Genomic DNA, 23794 nt, shown 5'->3' with positions numbered 1-23794 from the left:
TCGACCCTGTTTCCTTAATTGTTCTTGCCTTCTGGCAGCTCTGCGCATGCGCACACTGGGAACAGGCTCCAGTTGTTCTTCTGCCTCACTGATATCTGACTCCGAAGGCAGCTGATAACTGTCGGACGGTCCTGGCCCCCTCTCTGCCTCCAACGCAGAGCCCTCATCAGAGCCTTCCCCAGGCTCCAGAACTGGCCCATCTTCCCCCCCAACCTCCTCACTGTCTGACTCTGCTTCCAGCTCTGCTGGCCACTGGCAGGCCACAACAATTTGTCTAAAATGCTAGAGGGTCTCCTGCTTAAGCATGAGGCTGGACTAGAAGACCTCCCAGGTCCCTTCCAACTCTGTTATTCTGCTATTCTTTTACTCTATTAATTAGGCATTAACTCTTTCCTTCATTTGTCTGAAATAAACTTCCGAGCCGAATATATTCAGTGCCTAATCTCTTCCTTTCTCTGCGCCCTTCAGGCCTCCATCACTCCTTCCTTTAGACTTGTTGGATGCATGAGGGGCAACAGGTTTTGGGGGTCTCTGAGCCCATGAAAATGAATGCCCCCCACTGCAACCACCTCTCATGCTTAATGCGCCCTGCCCAAGCCATACAAAGCCAGTGGGAAATGAGTCCCACAGGTTACAGTGTGATGCAGCTCTGATGTGCTGGATGTGAGCTTTCTCTTCAGGCCACTTCCGATTTGCTGGATTAAGGCCCAAGGGATGCTCACCCTGAGCCAGGTAGGAAAAGAAGATTCCTCTCCAGCTGAGCATGAAATTGCAATATTACTCTGAGGCCGAAGGAGGAAATATGAACATTCTAAGTTCTGGCCAGAAGCTTTCCGCAGTCACTTTGATCTGAAAGGGAGAGGAGAACGAACATGGACCTGGGAAAGGAAGAGGCTCCAGAGCTACAACAATGGAAGGGACGTTTTCTTTAAACAGTCATGTCTAGAAGCAGTTCAAAGCCAGGAAATGGGTCGTCTGGATTAAGCACAGGAGCTAGCAATACGAACAATAGCACTTGAACTTATACACTGCTTCATAGTGCTTTTACAGCCCTCTCTGAGCGGTTTACAGAGTCAGCCCATTTGCCCCTAACAGTCTGGCTCCTCATTTTACCCACCTCGGAAGGAGGGAAGGCGGAGTCGACCTTGAGCCGGTCAGAATCGAACTCCAGACTATGGGCAGAGTTTGCCTGCAATGCTGCATTCTAACCACTGCGCCACCAGGCGATCAGGCAAAAATGTCAGGCAAGATAACACACCTGCCCCTGATTTTTAGACAACCAGACACCTAACTTTTGTGTCCATTTTTTCCCCCTCTTTTCGTGAACAAGGGGGTGATGTTGACAACTGGGCTCCTGAAAAATGCTGGAGATGCACAATAATTTAATACCAGTTGTGAACTTGCAGTATGGTGACACACTAGATTTTATCAGATATCAGCCACGGACCTTGGAATCTGGTGTATCAAGATTAGACAGATAGTGGTGCTTGGCAGATTGTGATGATTCCCCCAAACGCTTCCCCAGATACCTCTTCAGAGGCCAGCAAGGGGCAGGATGAACCAGTTCCTCGTCCGAGCCTTCCCCAGACTCCAGGACTGGCCCGTGTTCCTCCACAACCCTCCTCACTCTCTGAATCTGCTCCCAGCTCCGCTAGTGGGCCACAACAACTTCGTGGATGAAGAGAGAGGAGTATATTTTATATTCCAACTGCTAGAACTCTCGGGCATTTTGAGGTCGTCTCAATATTGAGTGTTAGGGAGATGTAGCACGTTCACACCTTGCTCAGCCTGAGACCAGCGAGTAGGACTGGGGATTCTATAAAATTCAACAAATTGAAGTTGAGAAGTCAGGGCAAGACTGTAAAGGGCCAAAGAATGGATGTCCCAGGCCCCCGACTCCTTTAAAAACAGGCCTCCGCATTCAAAAGTAAATTATTCTAAATCCCCCGCTGACTTTTCAGTGGGAGAATTAAGCTCAAGCTTAATTTATTGGTTTAAGTGGAAGAGAATTCCCGTTAATGAGAGGATTTCGTTTGTGACTAATTCTTCTCCGCTCAAATGAAGGTATTAACTCTGGTTGGATTGTCCCCGTTCGCTGATACGGTAGCAGGGGGGAAAGGAAAGCGTGGGAAGAAAAATCAGAAAAACAGCGGCCAAGGAGGTAAAGCCAAGCGAGGGGGTCACCTTGGCCAAACTACAGAGCTGACCCAGAAGTTGAAAAAGTGGAAGTGGGAAGTCTGTGGACTCTTCGGAGAAGCTGTTGGCCAAGAATGGGAGATCTCTGCTCTTTTCTAAAGCCCAAGAGACATGGTAACAGTCTCCCGATATCTCAGGGGGCTGCCCCAAAGAAGAGGGAGTCAAACTATTCTCCAAAGCACCAGAAGGGCAGGACAAGAAGCAATGGGTGGAAACTAATCAAGGAGAGAAGCAACTTAGAACTGAGGAGGAATTTCCTGGCTGTGAGGACAATGAATCAGTGGAACAGAAGTTGCCTCCAGAAGTTGTGAATGCTCCAACACTGGAAGTCTTTAAGAAGATGTTGGGATATCCATTTGTCTGAAGTGGTGTAGGGTTTCCTGCTTTAGCAGGGGGTTGGACTAGAACAGTGGTCTCCAACCTTGGTAACTTTAAGACTTGTGGACTTCAACTCCCAGAGTTCCTCAGCCAGCAAAGCTCTTAAAGTTGCCAAGGTTGGAGACCAGTGGACTAGAACAGTGTTTCTCAACCTTGGCAACTTGAAGATGTCTGGACTTCAACTCCCAGAATTCCCCAGCCAGCATTCGCTGGCTGGGGAATTCTGGGAGTTGACGTCCGGACATCTTCAAGTTGCCAAGGTTGAGAAACACTGGAATAAGGGAAGGTGAACTGGGCCAGTGGTTCCACTTCCTTCTTTGTGATGTGGCGACTTCCTTCTCACCATTGAGAAGGTGAGCATTCGCTGGCTGGGGAATTCTGGGAGTTGAAGTCCAGACATCTTCAAGTTGCCAAGGTTGAGAAACACTGGACTAGAAGACTTCCAAGGTCCCTTCCAGCTCTCTTTTTCTATTCAGTTCTATTCTTTTAAAAGTAAGATCAATCTATCAACGCTCTTCCTGCACTGTTCTTCTCATCCACCTTAGAGATTAAGCCGTGGTTTGTGTGTGCACAAGTGCTCAGTCTCTCTCTCTCTCACACACACACACACACACACACACACACACACACCTCTACCTTTCAAAGCGTCCAGTTTCAAAGATTCTGCTTTGGGAAGAGACATTGCAAGCAAACAAAAATCCACAGGCTGCAAATTCTACTACTATTTCAATACTTCTCCCCACCCCCCACCCACCCCCAAAGACAATTCCCTAACCGACCAACCCCACAGTTAACACCCAGCCTTGGTGTGAAGTTTACTCCGCGGGATCAGCTCTGCTCTGCTCGCCAAAGAAGACCAACGCAAACCCGTTCAGACGTTGCAAGGAAGAAAAGAAAAATACGCTGGAACAAGGTAACCAAACGCGCTCGGTTCAAAAGCGGATGAAAACCCGTATTTAACCGCCCTCTGCACGTGCAAAACCCCTTTACGGACTCCCAACTTCATTCCACCCGGTTTTCCCCGCTTGGGCAGAATTCGCCCCACCAAGAGGCGTCCGGATAAATGGGCGCATCGCCCACCTTCGCCCCCGCGGTTCATGGAAGGAGCTCGGACATCGCAGCAGCAGCGTCTTCCAGCGAGGCAGCTGGGGAAGTCGCGTCCACCCAGCCGCAGCCCAGCAGGTGAGCTTACCTGGATGGAGGGTCCCGGTGAGCGCCCTGAAGAGGTACTGGGCGAATTTCAAGATTTCCCGTTTGCAGCGTTTGCGGCATCCGCTCATTTTAGGCTGGGCCAAATCTTCCCCCCGCGGAGGGAAAGTCCTCGGCTGGACCAGAAGGGAGAGTTTTCACGCCGCCCAGTTGCGCTTCCACTTGTCTGTCCGTCCGTCCGTCCGTCCGTCTATCAATCTATCCATCCATATGTCCGTCCCTCTCTCTCCTGTCTGTCTGTCTGTCTGTCTGTCTCTCTCTCTCTATCTATCTATCTATCTATCTATCTATCTATCTATCAATCATCTATCATCTATCTATCTATCTATCTATCTATCTATCTATCTATCTATCTATCTATCTATCAATCATCTATCATCTATCTATCTATCTATCTATCTATCTATCTATCTATCTATCTATCTATCCGCACCGCTCTCCGCTCCCCTTGCAAAGAGGCCGCCGGATGCGTGTTCGGTGCCCCCAGGCGGGGAGCACGTCAGGAGCGCTTCTCCGGCTGCCTCCTTCCTAGCGACTGCGGCTGAACCTCCCCCCCCCCCCAAAAAAAAAAACCCTCGCCCAGAGGAGGGGTCTGCAAAGCCAACTCTGCCCAGGGAAAGTCCCCTTCTTCAGTGGATACACCCGGAGCAAAGGGAAGGCGCCGCCGCCGAAGGAGGGATGGAGGGAAGGGAGCCACCTGGAGAATCCCCGGCTTGCAAGAGGAAGGAGCCGGGAGGAGGCTACAACCCCCGGCTCAAGGGCCGAAGGGAAACAGGCAAACCCCCCCCCACTCTTCCCAGCAAAGGGGGGAGAGAGAGAGAGATCGTTGAGGGTGGTTGGGGGGGCGCGCTTGTCTAACGCCGCCTTTGAGCACCGCGTTGTAAGGGAGGGGAGGGAGCGAAAAGTTTATCGGACTGCATCGACCTCAGCACGTTGTTGGTTTTTCTTTCCTTTCTTCCCCTTTTGTCCTTGTCAACTTGTGGCAGAAGGGGGGGGGGGGCTTTGCGACTTTGTATTTCGCAGGGTTTGGGGGGGGCGGACTCGTCGGCTCTGCTATCAAGGGAATGTCGAGCGGGGTTAGGCAGTTCAGATGTAAGAGCAACTTTAGCGATAGAGATACCTGCAGGCACTCGGGGTCACCTAAATAGACCTGCATTTAGCTATGAGGCTACCAGAGAATTTGGGTGGGAGGGTGGGTGGGTGGGTGGGTGGGTGGATGGATGGATGGATGGATGGATGGATGGATGGATGGATGGATGGATGGATGGATGGATGGATAGATAGATAGATAGATAGATAGATAGATAGATAGATAGATAGATAGATAGATAGATAGAAAGAAGACAGGCAGACTGACTGGTAGATTGACAGACTGACTGACAGACATACTGACAGATGATAGACTGACAGATAGATTGACAGATAGATTGACAGATGATAAATAGACTGACATAGATAGACAGACTGACAGATATATTGACAGATGAAAGTTACATGACAGATTGACAGGTAGGTAGGTAGGTAGGTAGGTAGATAGATGATAGATAGATAGATAGATAGATAGATAGATAGATAGATAGACAGATAGACAGACAGATGATAGATAGATAGATAGATAGATAGATAGAGATAGATAGATAGATAGATAGACAGACAGATAGACAGATAGACAGACAGATGATAGATAGATAGATAGATAGATAGATAGATAGATAGATAGATAGATAGATAGAGATAGATAGATAGATAGATAGATAGACAGATAGACAGATAGACAGATAGACAGACAGAGACAGACAGACAGACAGATGATAGATAGATAGATAGATAGATAGATAGATAGATAGATAGATAGATAGATAGATAGACAGATAGACAGATAGACAGACAGAGACAGACAGACAGACAGATGATAGATAGATAGATAGATAGATAGATAGATAGATAGATAGATAGATAGACAGACAGACAGATAGACAGACAGATGATAGATAGATAGATAGATAGATAGATAGATAGATAGATATAGATAGATAGATAGATAGATAGATAGATAGATAGATAGACAGACAGATAGACAGATAGACAGACAGAGACAGACAGACAGACAGATGATAGATAGATGATAGATAGATAGATAGATAGATAGATAGATAGATAGATAGATAGATAGATAGATAGATAGATAGATAGATAGATAGATATAGAGATAGACAGACTGACAGATAAGAGTGACAGATGATAAATTTGATGGATGATTGATTGATTGATAGACACAGACAGATAAGAGATGATAGTGATAGATAGATAGATAGATAGACAGACAGATAGATAGATAGATAGATAGATAGATAGATAGATTGACAGATGAGAGATACATGATAGATTGACAGATAGACAGACAGATAGATTGACAGATGATAAATTTGACAGTAGACAGACAGACAGATGATGGATTACCGCACTCTAGTTCCCCAGAGTTTTGAAGCCCAGATCAGGCAGCCTGCCTTTCGCTTCTAGTTGCTTTGAAGAGTAATGTAATTAGGATGTCATTAGGAAGATCTTCTCAAATTGGATCCCTTTTGGGCAGGTTAGGTTGAGGGAAAATCTCCCCATAAACTGGGTGTCAAGCTCTTCCTATTTCCAATGCAACACAACCTAGGACAGCGTTTCTCGACTTTCTAAGACGGGTGGACTTCAACTCCCAGAATGCCCCAGCCAGCACCTGCAGGATTCTGGGCCCTTCCTCCATGGCCAGAAGTTTGTTTTTTCAGTATGGAGGGAAGGACATTTGTCTATTATGGCATCTCAGAAAATCTTATTGCTTATGCACACAATGACCAGAAATCATCAGAAGCCAGCTTCAACTTGAAGGAGGCTTTTAAAATTAGAATGTTATCCTGTTTTTCCCGCAAACGTTTAAATGGCTTATTGTGGAGTGTTTAATGTTCTGTTATTTCCCCCTACAAAATCTTGTATGAAGCATTAGGAGCTCACCAGGTCTGGCCTAAAATCCTTTAACAGGCCTGCTTCCCTGAATTCAGGTCTACGTCCAAATGAATTGCATTGTAAAGAAACCCTTTGCAACTTACACAATGTGAAGAAGTAAAACTGTCCACTCTGTGTTGCCCCAAATAAAGGCCCCTCCTAGTGGGTTTACACTTTGACCATAAGAAAAAGTGGAGTCCCGCAGAATGACCGCAACATTTTCAGGGGGAGAAATAAATAAATGGCAGTTGAGTTGATGTGAAATCAAATTAGCTCTTTTAATACCCTCGTTCGTTATTTACACACACACACACACACACACACACACACACACACAAATATAAATGCCCCGGAATGATACAAATCCCCTGGAGAACAAGACCTCATCTAGCACAAGGGAACAACTGATGCATCCAGGGAATTGGGAAAACTTAAATTACTTTTAAAATCAAGGGCTGTAAACAGAAAGGAACAAACCAGGACGAACCTGTAACGACGCACAACACAAAGCCAAGAATCATCAGTGAACACAAGATATAGATTTGTAAAGCCTTGTGGTACAAGAAGGGGAGCAGAGAGCAGAGCTAGAAAGAGGGTAGAAGGAGTGCAGAGAAGAGCAACAAAGAGGATTAGGAGACTGGAGACTAAAACGTATGAAGAATGGTTGCAGGAACTGGGTATGTCTACTTTAATGAAAAGAAGGACCAGGGGAGACATGATAGCAGTCTTCCAATGTCTCAGGGGCTGCCCATAGAAGAGGGAGTCAAGCTATTCTCCAAGGCACCTGAGGGTAGAACAAGAAGCAATGGGTGGAAACTAATCAAGGAGAGAAGCGACTTAGAACTAAGGACAAATTTCCTGACAGTGAGGACAATTCATTAGTGAACTTGCCTCCATAAGTTGTGGGTGCTTCATCATTGGAAGTTTTTAAAGAAGAGATTAGACATCCATTTGTCTGAAATGGTATAGGGTTTCTTGTTTGAGCAGGGGGTTGGTCTAGAAGACCTCCAAGGTCCCTTCCAGCCCTATTATTCTATGTTCTAACTCAACCATAAAAGATGAAGAACTTCCACCACTCCTATTTCTATGACATGTTATCAGGCCGGCAGCCATCTTTTCTTTTGGATCTTTGGCCCGCCACACTTTCTATTCTTCTACAATGCATTTTCTATGGTGGGAAAATGGGAGGAGGGGATTGTATGGAGTTAGATGCTATGTAGCCATAACAACATTCTTTCTAGAAAGCCAAGGTCGTCCTTTGTCTCTGCACCTCTGCACCTGACCAGAACTGGATGGGTGGAAGCTGCCAGGGTGGCAGTGGGAGACTGGACCATGGGATGGACTTGTGGATGTGGGGGGGAAAGATCTTGAACTTTCAACTGGGTGGGGAAAACCAGGAAGCTTTCAGATTCAGTTTTCCCCCAGATGTGCCAATGTGGCTCTCTTCATCAATTGAAGCTTTGAGCAATACTTTGGCCTCAGACTCTGATTTAATTTTGGATGCTATTTGGGACCCTGACACATGTGTTTTTTACACCATCATCTAGAAATCTGCGGTTATAGCCTACTAATATAAATTGCTTTCAACTTCACCAAAACAAATTCCTTTCAACCAGCTGCAGGTGAAAGATTGCCTCTCTAGTGGATACGTTGGCAGCTGTCTATCCATCCATTCCCTTCCATCTTCCCACTGCCTGCCCTTATCTTGATCTCCACTTTACCCTGCCCACTGTCGCTCGGCGATCATATCTGTTGGCTTTCCCTTGGCACAGAGACAGCGAGAATCTGACCACATCAAGAGGACATGAAGAGAAGGGGAAAAAGAAAGTCATTTCAGCCTGGATGTAGACATTATAGCATTCCTAGTTTTTTCCCCCAGGGCTTCTTGAAGTCTGGTGCAGACTGAGAATGATGGATTCCTCCTCTATTTCTTCTTCTCATTTTCTCCCCTCCTCCTCCTCCTCCTCCTCCTCCTCCTCCTCCTCCTCCATCGACTGTCTCTTTTTTATGCCACGTCTCTGAGGCTCCAAATTTCAGAAAAGGGACTTCGTTTGGCTGGATGATTCATCAGCCCTTCTGTCTAGAGAACTGTCAAAAGCTTTGCGAGAGTAGATACATATTTGTGGCCTCTGCATAAACAGGAATAAGCCGTGAGTACTATAAAAAGTCTGCAAAATACTAGCGCTAAATTTAACAACTTGTATCCAGTGATGCTGAGGATAATGACTCGGGGCAAGCTGTTTGGCGCTTTTCGCACTGTATTCCGCATTTAAGAGTTGAAAATGTACTGACTTTACAGTGGTAGAGACTAACTTGATTCTGCACCTAATAACGGCAGCGAGACTGTTGGTGGCGCAATACTGGAAGAAGGAAGACTTGCCTACAACTCAAGAATGGACAAACTTAGCCGAGATGGCTAAAATATCGGCATATCTTAAAGATCACTCAAATGAGAGATATAAATTAGATTGGAAAAAATGGATTGACTATATACAAAATAAATACGGGACCAAGAAATTCCAGTTAGCCTATACTTAAGATCAGGAATGATTTAAATTGTTTAAAGTTAGTTCAGCAAGAAGAAGCTAAGGTCAATGCAGAATGTCATTAATTTCTTTATTTCTTTTTTCTCAATAGATTTTAGACTGTGTTAGTTAAAAATCCATACCGTGTACGGGTTCTGGGAAGTCAGGGGGGGGGAGGAGGAGGGGGGTTGGGGGGAGGGGGGATGGAGGGAGGGGTATACATTAGGCTGGACAAGAATTTGGTGGTAAACTAGAACTACTTTGACACACAAAAAATTGTACTTCTATGTCTTACTGATTGAGGAATGATGAAATGTTTGTCTTAAAAGAAATAAATCTTTTGAACATTAAAAAGAAAAGAGTTGAAAATGTTATCTGGTTGCACTGCAATAGGGTTTCTCTCTTTTTAAAATCGCGAGAAACTGTTCCAGATGGAACCAAAAACATCATTCCAACATCATTCGTCCTCACAAGGATGCAAGTGACCCCTTGCCCGAGCTCCACAGCTTTCTGTGATACTTTAACTATATCATAATTGATGTATGGTTGCAGTCTATATAAATAATAAGAGGAAGCAGAAGGTAGAACTAATGTGATTTATTAGCAATATAATTGTCCGACGGCTGCCAAGGTTCATCTCTCCGTATAATTTTGACCCTTTTGTGCTGTTGCTTAATGGTTTTGTATTATTTTAATTATGGTTGCTGTTGTTAGTGCTTTTGTCCTTTGAAGGACATCATGGTTTCATCGCAAATTTTATCTGCTGCAGTCCTAGTTGGGCAGCTAAAAGCTTAAAGCATCAAAAAAAAAATGCACAGAGGCTCTGAAGCTTGTAAGCATATCAAATGTATTTCACTCCGTCTGGGAGGAAAGTAGATTTTATCCTAAAGAAGGGATGATTGTCTTGTCAAATTCTTTGCCAACTGATTATCTTAAGAGACAGCTTAGGCTCCCTTCAGCTCAAATCAATTTCTCCCCCCCTCTCTCTCTCTCCCTCCCTCCCTCTCTTTCCCTCTCTTTCCCTCTCCCTATCTATCTATCTATCTATCTATCTATCTATCTATCTATCTATCTATCTATCTATCTATCTATCTATCTATCTGATATTAAGACCTTTGTGACCATTGACAGACATCTGTTTGGATCCCATTGAATAGAATAAAATAACAGAGTTGAAAGGGACCTTGAAGGTCTTCTAGTCCAACCCCCTGCCTAGGCAGGAAACCCTATACCGTTTCAGACAAATGGTTATCCAACAACTTCTTAAAAACGTCCAGTTTTGGAGCATTCACAACTTATGGAGGCAACTTCTGTTCCACTGGTTAATTGTTCTCACTCTCAGGAAATTCCTCCTTAGTTCAAGGAGTTCTTTGTTTCCGCACTATGCTATCTATCTGATAGTGTAGTCTAGAAAGTATTTAAGATATTGGCGTCTAGCATCGAGGAAGTGGGGATAGGGGGTTTCATATAATCTCAGTGTGGTGTCAAACATCTTGAAAAAACAGTTAGAAGCATAAGCAACATGCAAGCATTATTGAAAAATTATGCCTGAAGTGATTTATTGCAAAGGGGGAGAGAGAAGGAAGGGAGGGAGAGAGGGTGGGAGGGAGGAAGGAAACGAAGGAAGGAAGGAGGGAAGGAAGGAGAAAGGAGGGAGGAGAGGGAAGAAGGAGGGAAGAAGAAAGGAGGAAAGGGAGGAAGGAGGAGGGAGGGAAGGAGAAAGGGAAGAAAGAAGGAGAAATGATGGAGGGAGGAGAAAGGGAGGAGGGAGGAAGGAAGGAGAAAGGAGAGTGGGAGGGAGGGAAGGTAGGAAGGAGGGAAGGAGAAAGGAGGGAGGGAAGGAAGGAGGAGGGAGGGAAGAAAGAAGGATAAATGAAGGAGGGAGTAGAAAGGGAGGAGGGAGGAAGGAAGGAGAAAAGAGGGAGGGAGGGAGGGAAGGTAGGAAGGAGGGAAGGAGAAAGGAGGGAGGGAAGGAAGGAGGAGGGGGGAAGAAAGAAGGAGAAATGAAGGAGGGAGGAGAAAGGGAGGAGGGAGGGAGGAGAAAGGAGGGAGGGAAGGAGGGAGGGAATAAAGGAGAAAGGAGGGAAGAAGGAAGGAAGGAAGATTCTGAACTATTCCAAATTCCTCCCTGCTGGTTCATATCTCACAACTGGCTAAGAAGGGGAGCCTCTTTCCTTCCTCCTACGCCCTTGGATTCACTCCTGTCTTCCTTTTCACGCTGCTGCAGCCGGTGGGAATTTCTCCCGCCGTCATCCGTGCTGGCCCTGTGAAGCCCTCCAAGCAGCCTCACGTGCTGGGTTAACTATTCAGAAGAACACTGGGAAAACATGACACGGGGGAAGAGGCAGATGTTTGGGGAGTAAACCAGAAGGTCCCCATAGCAGCTGCAAAGACAACCAAATATAGCTTTCATGTCACACTTTGAGGTGTGTTGTGGTGTGGCGCCTGAGCAGTGAAACTCCTACCACAGAATCTAGGGTGAGAGTGATACCATATCAACCATATCGTCTGAATGCTACCCCTCCGTAAAACCCCACAGCCGAAAGGATAGAAAGGATTCTATCCTGGAGGAAACTGGGAAACGGATGCAGCCAATGCTTTTCAAAAACACCTTTTAAGCCTTTGCTCAAAGCTACCGAGGAAGCTGGAAGCAGGAGGGATTCCCATCCACCCTTCGGTACGTGGAACGTTTACCTTGGTGTGGTTTTAAGTCAGTTTTTAGGATTGTCAATGTAGTCACTTTGTCCTCCAATATCCACCACAACAAGCTCTGCTACCCTCTGTTGACCACTCATAAATATCCTCACCATCCACTTCCCCGTCACACAGAACAGCCTTTCTACTGGCACTTTTGAGGCTCTTCCCACAAGTGGCAATCTTTACCAAGACCAGAGATGGGTATTCAGCAGGTCCTGACCAGTTCTGGAGAACCGGTAGCGGAAATTTTGAGTAGTTCGTAGAACTGGCAAACGCCACCTCTGGCTGGCCGCGCCCCCATCTATTCTCTGCCTCCCGAGTCCCAGCTGACCGGGAGGGAATGGGGATTTTGCAGTATCCTTCCCCTGCCACGCCCACAGAACCGGTAGTAAACATTTTTGAATCCCACCACTGATCAAAACTCCCTGTGTATCTGCTGAGACTCCAGTATTGCATGTCCTTCTAAATGGAACTGGATTGAACTGCTGGCTGTGGGCAGAGTCAGCCTGCAATGCTGCATTCTAACCACTGAGCCACCAGGACTCCAATAATCCCTGCCCAACCCCAGATCCTACTTCCCCTGCACTCCGTCCTAAGGTAGTTGGAGTTGAAATCCAACTGCTAAATATTTGGTTATATTGTACTATGCTAATTTATTTGATTCTTTTTGTTAGTTTTTATTGTTTTAAATGTGGTTTTATAGTCTGTAAGCCACCTTGAGTCACCATGGGCAAACAAGTGGCAATATAAATTCAATAAATAACTAAATGAAAGAGAGAGAGGGAGAGAGAGAGGGAGAGAGAGAGTTATTATAAAGTGTGGAGTAGATGGTATAAATGGTTGGATAATAGATATTATAGATATTATATATTATCTACAACAAATATGATAACACTGTATAATTCTGTAAATATTATTATATTATTATATTCTAAGTGACTATATAATATAGAGCAAATTAGAGAACATAGAAATAGAGCTTATGTAAATATGAATGATATGAATGATACTGATATGGACTGGCTGTAATGAGTGGAAATTTGTGATTTGTTTTTTAATGTTGAAATAAGTTCAATAAAAATTATTTTAAAAAAGGAAGGAAGGAAGGAAGGAAGGAAGGAAGGAAGGAAGGAAGGAAGGAAAGAAAGAAAGAAAGAAAGAAAGAAAGAAAGAAAGTCAGTCAGTTAGTTAGTTGAAGCATGGAAAGTTAATAAGTATTCTGCTAGATTCCAGAAAGTTTAGGTTGGAGTTTTAATCCCCTGGTTTTAATCAATAGAACCATGGATGTCGGTGGGAACTCTCTTCAGCAACACTTCCAGACTCAAACTCATCTGGGTTTTCAGGAAAATATACAGAAGAGGTTTTTAAAAAGTACCTTCTGATGTTCTCTAGAACATTTAATAGTTGGATATGGCGTGGTTTGCAACAACCTCAGCTATGTAAACTGCAATAGCAATAGCAGTTAGACTTATATCCCGCTTCATAGGGCTTTCAGCCCTCTCTAAGCGGTTTACAGAGTCAGCATGTCGCCCCCAACAACAATCTGGGTCCTCATTTTACCCACCTTGGAAGGATGGAAGGCTGAGTCAACCCTGAGCCGGTGAGATTTGAACAGCTGAACTGCAGAACTGCAGTCAGCTGAAGTAGCCTGCAGTGCTGCATTTAACCACTGCGCCACCTCAGCTCTCATTTGAGCAATAGCGTCCCCATCCTTCTTTTAAAATCATTTACCTAGACAGCAAGTTTATCAATATTGAGTACCTTTAAATGATTGATGAGAGCTGTCACGTATCAAAGACCTACCGTTGGTCTTGTTTTATTAAAGAGGAGAAGGAAGGTGTCATGAGAACGCAGAGGAGAGAGAAAAGTTTAAAGGAGGACTCTTGTTGATTGACTTCCAACGTTGCAAAGGAAACTAGCTCGCTTGTTTGCATTGCCACCGCTGATCAAAAAGAGTTATTAGCTGAGGCATATGCAAATGATAGGTTCCTGTGGCTTTGTAGGAATGGATTTATTGCACTACGCATTCTGTAATAAGAATAAATAATACGCTCTTAGAGAACATTTTCCTACGCAAAGAACCCAACGGAAAGCTGCACCTTTGACCCAATGAGAAATCATGAACTAACATTAGGATGAATCGCAAAAATAACCACAATGGATTTTTTCCCCCAGTAGTAATACAGATAAGAGACAGCAGGAAAGCTACTGGCCACTAAAAGAAGCACTAAAAGAAAAAAAAGAACCAAGTAGACTATCAAAGTTTGATCCTCAAAGACATGTGGGAGTCAGAGTACAATTTATTCTGTTCCTAATGATTTCAGATGTACTTGCTATTGAAGCTGGTGCAACGTTTAATGAGTGGATAATCTACTGCAAAAAGAGAGGGGGGGAAACCAATTTATTCAGCCCCTCCAGGAATTCCTGGAGCTCACTAATCTAGAACCAATAAATCACTTCTGTGATTAGTAACTGAATGGTTTTCTCGTTGCAGACTCAATTCCTGCTAAGCAAAGGAACCGACTGAGTAATTTGAAAGTTGAGTAGCTAAGGAGCTAAGAGGTTGGATTAACAGCCTGGGAGCCTTCATTTCAAGCCGCGTGGAAACAAAAATCTCATTCAATGTCCCGGACAAGTGAACATGTTCTTATTTTCAATCCTCCATGTGTAATTATTCTGAATTATAACACCTCTCCCGGCTTATGGGCCTGTTTTAAGGAAACGATGCTTAGAGAAGAAACGATCAATGTTAAAATGGTAATTATCATTACTGATTCGTTTCGTTCTTTCTGTTTCTACACAATGATCAAACCTCAGTTCAGAGCAGAGCATTTATCCCAGTTCAGTAAACCATGGCTAATGCTTCCAGTATGGACCCAGTCAAAGTCTTTGGCCATCCTTTAACCAAGTTGATTCGGAGCAGAATAGGAAAAGAATTCAGTAGCCATGTTGCCTCGAGGACCCTGGTAGCATCTTCTAGAGCCCTGGGGCCAGTGGTGGGTTTCGCATTCCCTTCCAACCGGTACGGTTGGGATGGCCCCGGAGTGACTCACATGCAGGCGCACAGCATGCACGCACACATGTGTGGTGTGCAGTGCACAGTGCGCACATGCATTGTAGCATCAAATGATGCTTCTGCAAGCCTTTGCGATGCTCCAGCTGCTCAGCGGAGCATCGCACAGGCACTGTACGCACCATCCACATGTGCGGAAGCGGCAAAAGCTTAAAGCCCAGGTAAGGAGCGTGGGTGGGCGGGTGGGCCCTCCAGAGCACCATACCGGAGCGGTACCCGGTGCTCCGGGTAGGATCTGGTATGCCCGTACCAGGCTGTACTTCCTGCAACCCACCGCTGCCTGGTGGTTAGAGTGAAGTATTGCAGGTCGACTCTGCACACTGCCAGGAGTTCGATCCTGACTGGCTCCAGGTTGACTCAGCCTTCCGTCCTTCCAAGGTGGGTAAAATGGGGACCCAGATTGTTGTGGACAAGAGGCTGACTCTGCAAATCGCTTAGAGAGGACTGTAAAAGCACTGTGAAGCGGTATATAAATCTAAGTGTTATTGCTAGTCCTTCCTTCCTTCCTTCCTTCCTTCTTTCCTTCCTTCCTTCCTTCCTTCTGTGGTGGCAGAGTAGTTAGAATGCGGTATTGAGGCTAATTCTGCTGACTGCCAGGAGTTCGATCCTGACTGGCTCAAGATTGACTCAAATCTTCTGTCCTTCCGAGGTCGGTAAAATGAGGACCCAGATGGTTGGGAGCAAGTGTGTAAACCACTTAGAGAGCTCTGAAGAGCACCGTTAAGTGGTATATAAGTCTAAGTGCTATTGCTCTTATACTCCAAAAAATACAGTGTATTCTTTTCCTTAATCAAAGTGGTCCCTTTTGGCCTTTTGGTCAACTCCATCAACCTCTGTGTCCACCTGTCACCCATGGTGGGTCCTTCTATTTTTGTGCGTATAATAATTTGGCTGCCGTCGACATCCATGGTGTCAAAGTTCCAAATTTCTGTCCTCCTTCCCTGACCGGTGCTGCTGGTAGAAAGTACTGTCTAAAAAAATCAATATATTTTACCGCCTTATTTTTATTCCGAAGAAAGCCGTCAAATCCACATCTGGCAGCCAGCCAGTCCCCCCGTCTTCCCCCCGTCCCTCTTTCAGGCCTGCCTACCACAACCGCAGGCCTTGTGATTTGCAGCAAATCAAAGAAGTGGCTCTTTGTAGGACTGCGGATATCTCGAAGCCGAGTCGGCACAACCGTTTCTGGTCTCACACAATGAACACCGCCGCCCGCTACTCATTAAGAGCCGCTTTTCAGACTTTTGCATAAGGAAAAAATGACGATATCGCTGCCCTCGGAGTTGCCTTTGCTTTTAATTAGCTGGGCCCTCAAAGCCAGCAGCTGCGTAGCGGGAGAGCCGAGAGACACGGCTGCCTTGAAAGCCGCGACTAGCCCTCGTTATCTCTAATAGGAACTTTAATAATAGGATCCACCAGATCAGCTTGGACAGGCAAAGCTGTGAAGTGGCTTAGCCATGTTCTGCTAGAAACTTGACAGGGGCTTCGTATATCTTTCTCTGGCTTGGAGATCTTCTAGTCCAGCCCAGTGGTGGGTTCCAGGCGATACGGCCCGGTAAGGCCGTACCGGTAGTAGCTGGGAGCAGCAGCCACTGTATCGGTATGGTGGCTTCTTTGGCCCACCCACCCAGCCGCGTTCTATGGCTGTTTATAACACAACCGGCCAATTACGCACGTGCGCACAGTGTGTGGCGCCTGCGCGACCACCACCGAGCAGCTGAGTGTCGCAGGGTGGCTGTGTGAAAATGATCTGATTTATGGGTAGAACATACAGTAAAACCACAGACTGGAAGAAAGTATTCCATCTGTCACCGTGATTTAAGAACCAGTGGTCTTATTTTATGGTGACAATGAGCCTGTGATTCACACAAAATTTTTGGCCACTGAAAAAAAAGGGAATTTGTATAGGAGTTTAGATTGTGGGAAGGGAACTCAGTTTCCCTTTACCCTTTTGAGTCAGTCATTCATTCATTCAGGCACGCTGGTGCGCTTATGCACACCCCCTTTACGGACCTCTTAGGAGTGGGGTGAAGTCCCTTCATGGTATTGGACCTGGGTACTTGAGAGACCGCCTGCTGCCAATTACCTCCCAAAGACCCGTCAGATCTCACAGGGTCGGCCTCCTCCGGGTTCCGTCTACCGGCCAATGTCATCTGGCTACTACCCGGGGGAGGGCCTTCTCTGTGGCAGCTCCGACCCTTTGGAACGAACTCCCCGCAGAGATTCGGACCCTCACCTCTCTCCAGGCCTTCCGAAAAGCCGTTAAAATCTGGCTGTGTCAGCAGGCCTGGGGTTGATGAGTTCCCTTCCCCTCTCGATCCGTGTGGCTGTTGGCTATTTTTAAATGCTTGTATTGTACTTTTGTGTTCCCTTTCCCCCTTGGGTTGTTCGCCGCCCTGAGTCCCGCAGGGAATAGGGCGGCATATAAATAAAACAAACCTCAAACCTCAAGTCCACAGTAGACAGTTTGAGGTTGAAGCTATGGGGGGTTTGAGGATGTAACAACGGAGTCAGGTAGAGCATTCCAGGCGTTGACCACTCTGTGGCTGAAGTCGTATTTTCTGCAATCGAGTTTGGAGCAGGTTGACCTTGAGTTTGTATCGATTGTTTGCCCAAGTATTATTGAGGTTGAAGCTGAAGAAGAAGTCGTTGACAGGTAGGAGGTTGTGGTAGACAATTTTGTGTACTACACTTAGGTCGTACCGTATGCGGCATAGTTCTAGGTTGTCTGAGCCCCAAATTTTGAGCCTGGTGGCATAAGGGATTCTGTTGTGAGCAGAGGAGCGGAGGGATCTTCTCGTGAAATACCTCTGGACTCACTCAATTGCCTTAATGTCTTTATAAATTATAATGTCTTTATAAATTATCTTTTAGACTGATCTTTCAGCACCCAGGCTTACATAAACTCAAGCAAAGCAGGGTTTAGTGCAACAGTGAACTGCTCTTGAAAACTCTTTATAATGCTTGCATGAATTAAAGAGGTTTTGATTTCTTGTGAAGCAATTATTTCTGCACCGCAATCAGCAATCTGTTAAAAGTATTTGCAAGTATAATTTTTTTTCTTCTTTCAAATAGACCTTTCGACGTATTTCTGAAATCATTAATTCCATTCTTATCTAGTTTGGATCGTCCCTAGATTACATTGAAACAACGTTCACATGGCTGTGAAGAAACACGCAACCACAAGTTTTATCCATCAGAACGTCTACCGTGGTGTGAAGAAGCCATGACAGACAGATTCTACCCGTGTCATTTTTTTAATTTAAGTCAACCTACTGTCAGTTGCTCTAGAAGGAGTGCATTTTGTTAATCGCAGAGCGCTGAAAGCTAGAGACAAATACGAGATGATAACTTTTGAGTGCCACGATATTTTAACTTCATTTTGGGGTGTAACTCATCCAAAAACAGAACTGTTGCAAGAGTTCTCACAGATATCCTGAAGTGATGTGTGACCTTGAAGACGACCTTCATGGTTTACATGGGGAAAAAACCCACCAAAGGCCTTGTTGCTAGTTTTCTTCAGGTAAATCAAGCAAGAAAGCCTCCCTGGTTTTCACACATTGTCACTTCCCCTGCTAATATGAATTGGATCCAGCTTCACATTCGCAGGAACAGCTTGGTTCAACTCAGTCCAACTCTTCCGCAGTTTAAGAAGTTAGAACAATGATATCATCCCTTGTGGGGGGAGAAAGGAGTATAAAATCTGCTATGCAAAGCTGGTGGGAATTAAAATGCAGTTGTGAAAGTCTCCAAAACAGCTATAGCAATAGCAATAGCAATTAGACATATACCGCTTCCTAGGGCTTTCAGCCCTCTCTAAGCGGTTTACAGAGTCAGCATATTGCCCCCAACAACAATCCGGGTCCTCATTTTACCCACCTCGGAAGGATGGAAGGCTGAGTCAACCCTGAGCCGGTGAGATTTGAACCGCCGAACTGCCAAACTAGCAGTCAGCTAAAGCAGCCTGCAGTACTGCACTCTAACCACTGCGCCACCTCCCTTCTTTGCCATTGGGAAGTAACCAATCTCTAAAGCCTGCTGCCTACGATTCAGAGGTATTATGTTTCTGCCATCAATGCTGTCAGTCATTGATAGCTTGGTGGAGGAGATAAGCCTCCAAGTGGCCTCGATGACTCTCTAAAATAATGCAAATGACCGGGTGCCGTGGTCTAGAGGTGGAGCATTCGCCTCACACTCCTCAGGGCCACCTGAGTAGTGCAAATGGGTGTGGAGCCTGAGTTGTGACCCTGACGACGTAGGCAGACCTCCAAGTGGCCTCGAGGACTCTCTATAAAGGATGCAAATAGCAATAGCAATAGCAGTTAGACTTATATACCGCTTCCTAGGGCTTTCAGCCCTCTCTAAGCGGTTTACAGAGTCAGCATATCGCCCCCACAGTCTGGGTCCTCATTTCACCCACCTCGGAAGGATGGAAGGCTGAGTCAACCTTGAGCCGGTGAGATTTGAACCGCTGAACTGCAGATAACAGTCAGCTGAAGTGGCCTGCAGTGCTGCACCCTAACCACTGCGCCACCTCGGCTCCGACCAGTTGCTTGCAAGGAGTATCAATCCTTCCATTCCCCACCATCCAGTCAGAGCTGAAGAGGCTTCTTGGATGAGAAGCGAAGTATCAGATAAAAACCAGAAAGTCCAGTTGCCTCCTGAAAAAAGCACCCTTGGGACAACCATGACCTGGATGATGGAGAACCTCCGTAGGCCTTATGCAAGGACCAGATTCTCTGGAGAAGGCCCTGATGCTGGAGAAGACAACCAGCATCAAGGCTGATGGATTCAACTACTGTGATGATGGATGCACTGTTGGAGGATCTGAGGACCAGGTTAAGGGCCGTTTGTCATGGTGATCATCCATCCAGGTGATTGGTTAGGCGTCAAAACTAAATTGACAGCCTGTCATTTCCCTTTCCATAATTCTGCTCCCCCAAATCTTGGAAAGTAAAAGATTAGAGAACTGGAAGGAAGCTTATGCAATAGCGTAATAATTTGCAAATCCACGATCAGTTCAAGAAATAATTCCATAAAAAAGATTTCATTTATGCCATAAATTTGAGGTCTAAGCATTATTTAAATGCCAAGTTTACTCTAAGTCCCACATTATAGGACAGGCAATAATAAATCATAATAGCTAGGCTTTTTTCTCCTTTTTTTTCTTTTAGAAAACACTCCGCACAATCTCACGCAAGGGAGGGAAAGTATTCTTGCCCTTTGTCTCCCTGGTCTGCCCCATTAACAGAGCAAAACTCCTGGTGAACAACATAATTAGGGATATTTTTTAAAGAACCAGAACATGGATTGGTTAAGGTCCAAGACTCTAACCAGCCACTCATATCAGCTCTTTTGTCCAGTGGCTCAGTGGCTAAGACGCTGAGCTTGTCGATCAGGAAGGTTGGCGGTTCGAATCCCGAACGCTGGGCCGGCATGACTAAATACCGAAGGCGCACGGAATGCTGTTCCCTTCCCACCAAAGGTGGTTCCTATTTTTCTACTTGTATTTTTTAACGTGCTTTCGAACTGCTAGGTTGGCAGAAGCTGGGACAAGTCACGGGAGCTCACGCCGTTATGCGGCGCTAGGGATTCGAACCGCCAAACTGCCGACCTTTCTGATCGACAAGCTCAGCGTCTTAGCCCCTGAGCCACCCTTATGATGGACTGTTACAGAGACAAATCTCCTCTCTGCCATTATTCAGCCTGTCCTGCGATCAGGATGACAGATGGCAGTCTGGTTTTATCTTGTATCTCACTCATGGCAAAGCTATCAATCCGTGACTCCCACATTCCCAGATCTGCCATGCTCACTGCATGAACGAACACTGAAAAGGCTTGTTTTTAATGCGGCGACCATTGCTGCAATCTCTGTTGTGCAGGGCAGCTTCCAAATGTCTTATTGAAGATAAAAGTTTGTGACATTTTTTTGAACCGGGCAAAGCGGGAGGGGCTTTAAAAACCTATTTTGGTTTTCCCTGAATTCTGAGCCGCATATAGTAGGCTCTCTATAAGCTCGGAATTCAGGAAAACCCAAATAGTTTTTTTTTATACAGAAGCGATAACGTATGCTGGTGAAACATTAGAGCCGAGGTGGCGCAGTGGTTAGAGTGCAGCACTGCAGGCCACTTCAGCTGACTGCTAACTGCAGTTCGGCGGTTCAAATCTCACCGGCTCAAGGTTGACTCAGCCTTCCATCCTTCCGAGGTGGGTAAAATGAGGACCCGGATTGTTGTTGGGGGCAATATGCTGACTCTGTAAACCGCTTAGAGAGGGCTGGAAGCCCTATGAAGCGGTATATAAGTCGAACTGCTATTGCTATTATTCTAAGATTCAAAGGAGCCAAGGTGGTGCAGTGGTTAGGGTGCAGTACTGCAGGCCACTTCAGCTGACTGCTATCTGCAGTTCAGCGGTTCAAATCTCACGGGCTCAGGGTTGACTCAGCCTTCCATCCTTCCGAGGTGGGTAAAATGAGGACCCAGACTGTGGGGGCGATATGCTGACTCTGTAAACCGCTTAGAGAGGGCTGAAAGCCCTATGAAGCGGTATATAAGTCTAATAAATAAATAAATAAATAAACAAACAAACAAACATGGACATGAACCTCACAATCGACACGAAAGCTACGAGGAGCGCCAAGAACCATGGAGAGATCCATGCTCAGCATCACAAGGCAAGATGGGAAGACCTTCCCATGGATTAGAGAATGAACGAATGTGTTTTTCTGACCTCGGCTTCCTGGGACAGTAAAAATCACACGCTTAGTCCCCAAAACCCTCTTTTTATTTCAATGGCTGTGAATTGTGTTCATTCACAGCCTGTAATGAGTCACAAATAGTTTGTAAAGAGTCCGGCTGAAGTCTGCCACAGTCCTTCGAGATAAGGCTGATAAGCACCCACTTTTATCTCCCTTGAAACGCTGCCAGAGACCTAATTGGCAATTAGCTTTGCAAGGCCACATGGAGCACAGAGTCAAAACGGAGCTTCAGAGTTTAAACCGACCAGAACGAACAAAGTTGCTTCCTGCAAAGGCTTTGCTCCTCCTTTATGTCTTATGGGAGGGGCCAATCACCTCCAAGCCTTACTTCTGAGTTGTCCCTTTTGTCTTAACTGTTCTTGCCTTCTGGCAGCTCTGCGCATGCACACACTGGGAACAGGCTCCCCCTGTTCCTCTGCCTGGCTGATGTCCAGCTCTGGAGGCTCTGGAGGCAGCACATAACTCCCAGAAGGTTCTGCCCTCCCACCTGCCTCTGAGGCTGATGGGGAGAAGGAGTAGGAGTGAGTCTTAAGGACACTATAACTGGATAAATTAAGATGAATCAGGAAACTCAAGATTAATATAGTAAAAAAGAAAAGAATTGAAGCCCTTAAGATTAAATCAGAATTTTCTTATAACTTGCAGATAGTTAATTAGAAAATCTTATGGACTTTCTTATGATGACCAAAGTGAGGTTATTATATCCAGACATGGAAGACAACAGAAATACCCCCCAAATGGAGGAATGGACTGTGAAGGTGGTAGAATTTGCTGAACCAGCTAAATTGACTTGTTTGATTAAAGAGGGAACAACAACTACTTTTCTAAAGGACTGGAAACCTTTTATGGACTTTTTGCTGAAAATGGATAAAAATGAATTGGCCATTTCAGAATATACTAATAAGGTTTGAATATGGAGAGAAAGGAACCATTTATGTAACTTAGACGGGGGAAACAGTTGTAAGTATGCTTATAAGTCCTGTGAAGAAGACCAGAAGTTGCTTTTTCCTTTCTTTCTCTTCCCTTCCCTTCGTCCTTCTTTTATCTTCCTTTCCTTTCCCTTCCTTCCTTCTTTTATCTTCCTTTTCTTTCCTTTTTTCCCTTCCCTTTCTCCTTCCTTTCCCTTTCTCCTTCTTTTAACTTTCTTCTCTTCCCTTCCCTTCTTTTCCTTTCCTTTCCCATCCTTCCCTTCCTTCTTTCCCTTCCTCTTTGTTTTCTATTTTCTTCAATGCATCTTTCTTTCTTTCTTTCTTTCTTTCTTTCTTTCTTTCTTTCTTTCTCTCTCTCTCTCTTTCTTTCTTCTTTAAGATTATTTTGTCCTTAACTTTTAACTTTTTAAAAATATTCTTTATTTAAAAAATTATATTTAAAAGGGGAAATTCAACATTAATTGGTAGTGGCCTATTATACTTATGTGTCAAAGAGAATTCTTGATTATAACAGGTTTAAAAGGAAAGTCATTCTCTCTCTTGGCTATGGAACAGCCGTCGGACAGGAAATTGTATCATTCAAAACAAATAGCTGTAAGTTAAGGATGCAAAATATGAATTGCAACCTTTTGAAGGACTTCCTGAGAAAATGCTTCTCTCGGAAAGCAAGGAGAGAATCACTTTGATTTTCCTTGGGAATTAGAGTCGCCCTCTGAGAACAAACATTATACGGAACGGTTCAATAAAACAAATCCTCCAATTGTTTCAAACTGCAATTTGAAACGCAATAACAATTTCTGTGGAATAAAACTTCAGCTCCTGCATGCAATGTTATTACAGAGCTAGTTTAAAACTGCAAAAAATTATGTTGGCTGTAAGAACGGATAAATGTATAGATTTGTTAACACTAAAGAATTTGGGGATGAGAATGGTTCCCTTTACATTAAACATGGATGTGAGGCATCTCATATCCACAAAATGTGGCAGCAGAAGTTCAGTCCATAATCATAAGGAAAACCCATCAAGTACATCAAGTACGGATGAG

The sequence above is a fragment of the Thamnophis elegans genome, chromosome 9 (genome assembly GCF_009769535.1).
Source record: "Thamnophis elegans isolate rThaEle1 chromosome 9, rThaEle1.pri, whole genome shotgun sequence".
Lineage (NCBI taxonomy): Eukaryota > Metazoa > Chordata > Lepidosauria > Squamata > Colubridae > Thamnophis > Thamnophis elegans.
This window is presented reverse-complemented; position numbering follows the sequence as displayed.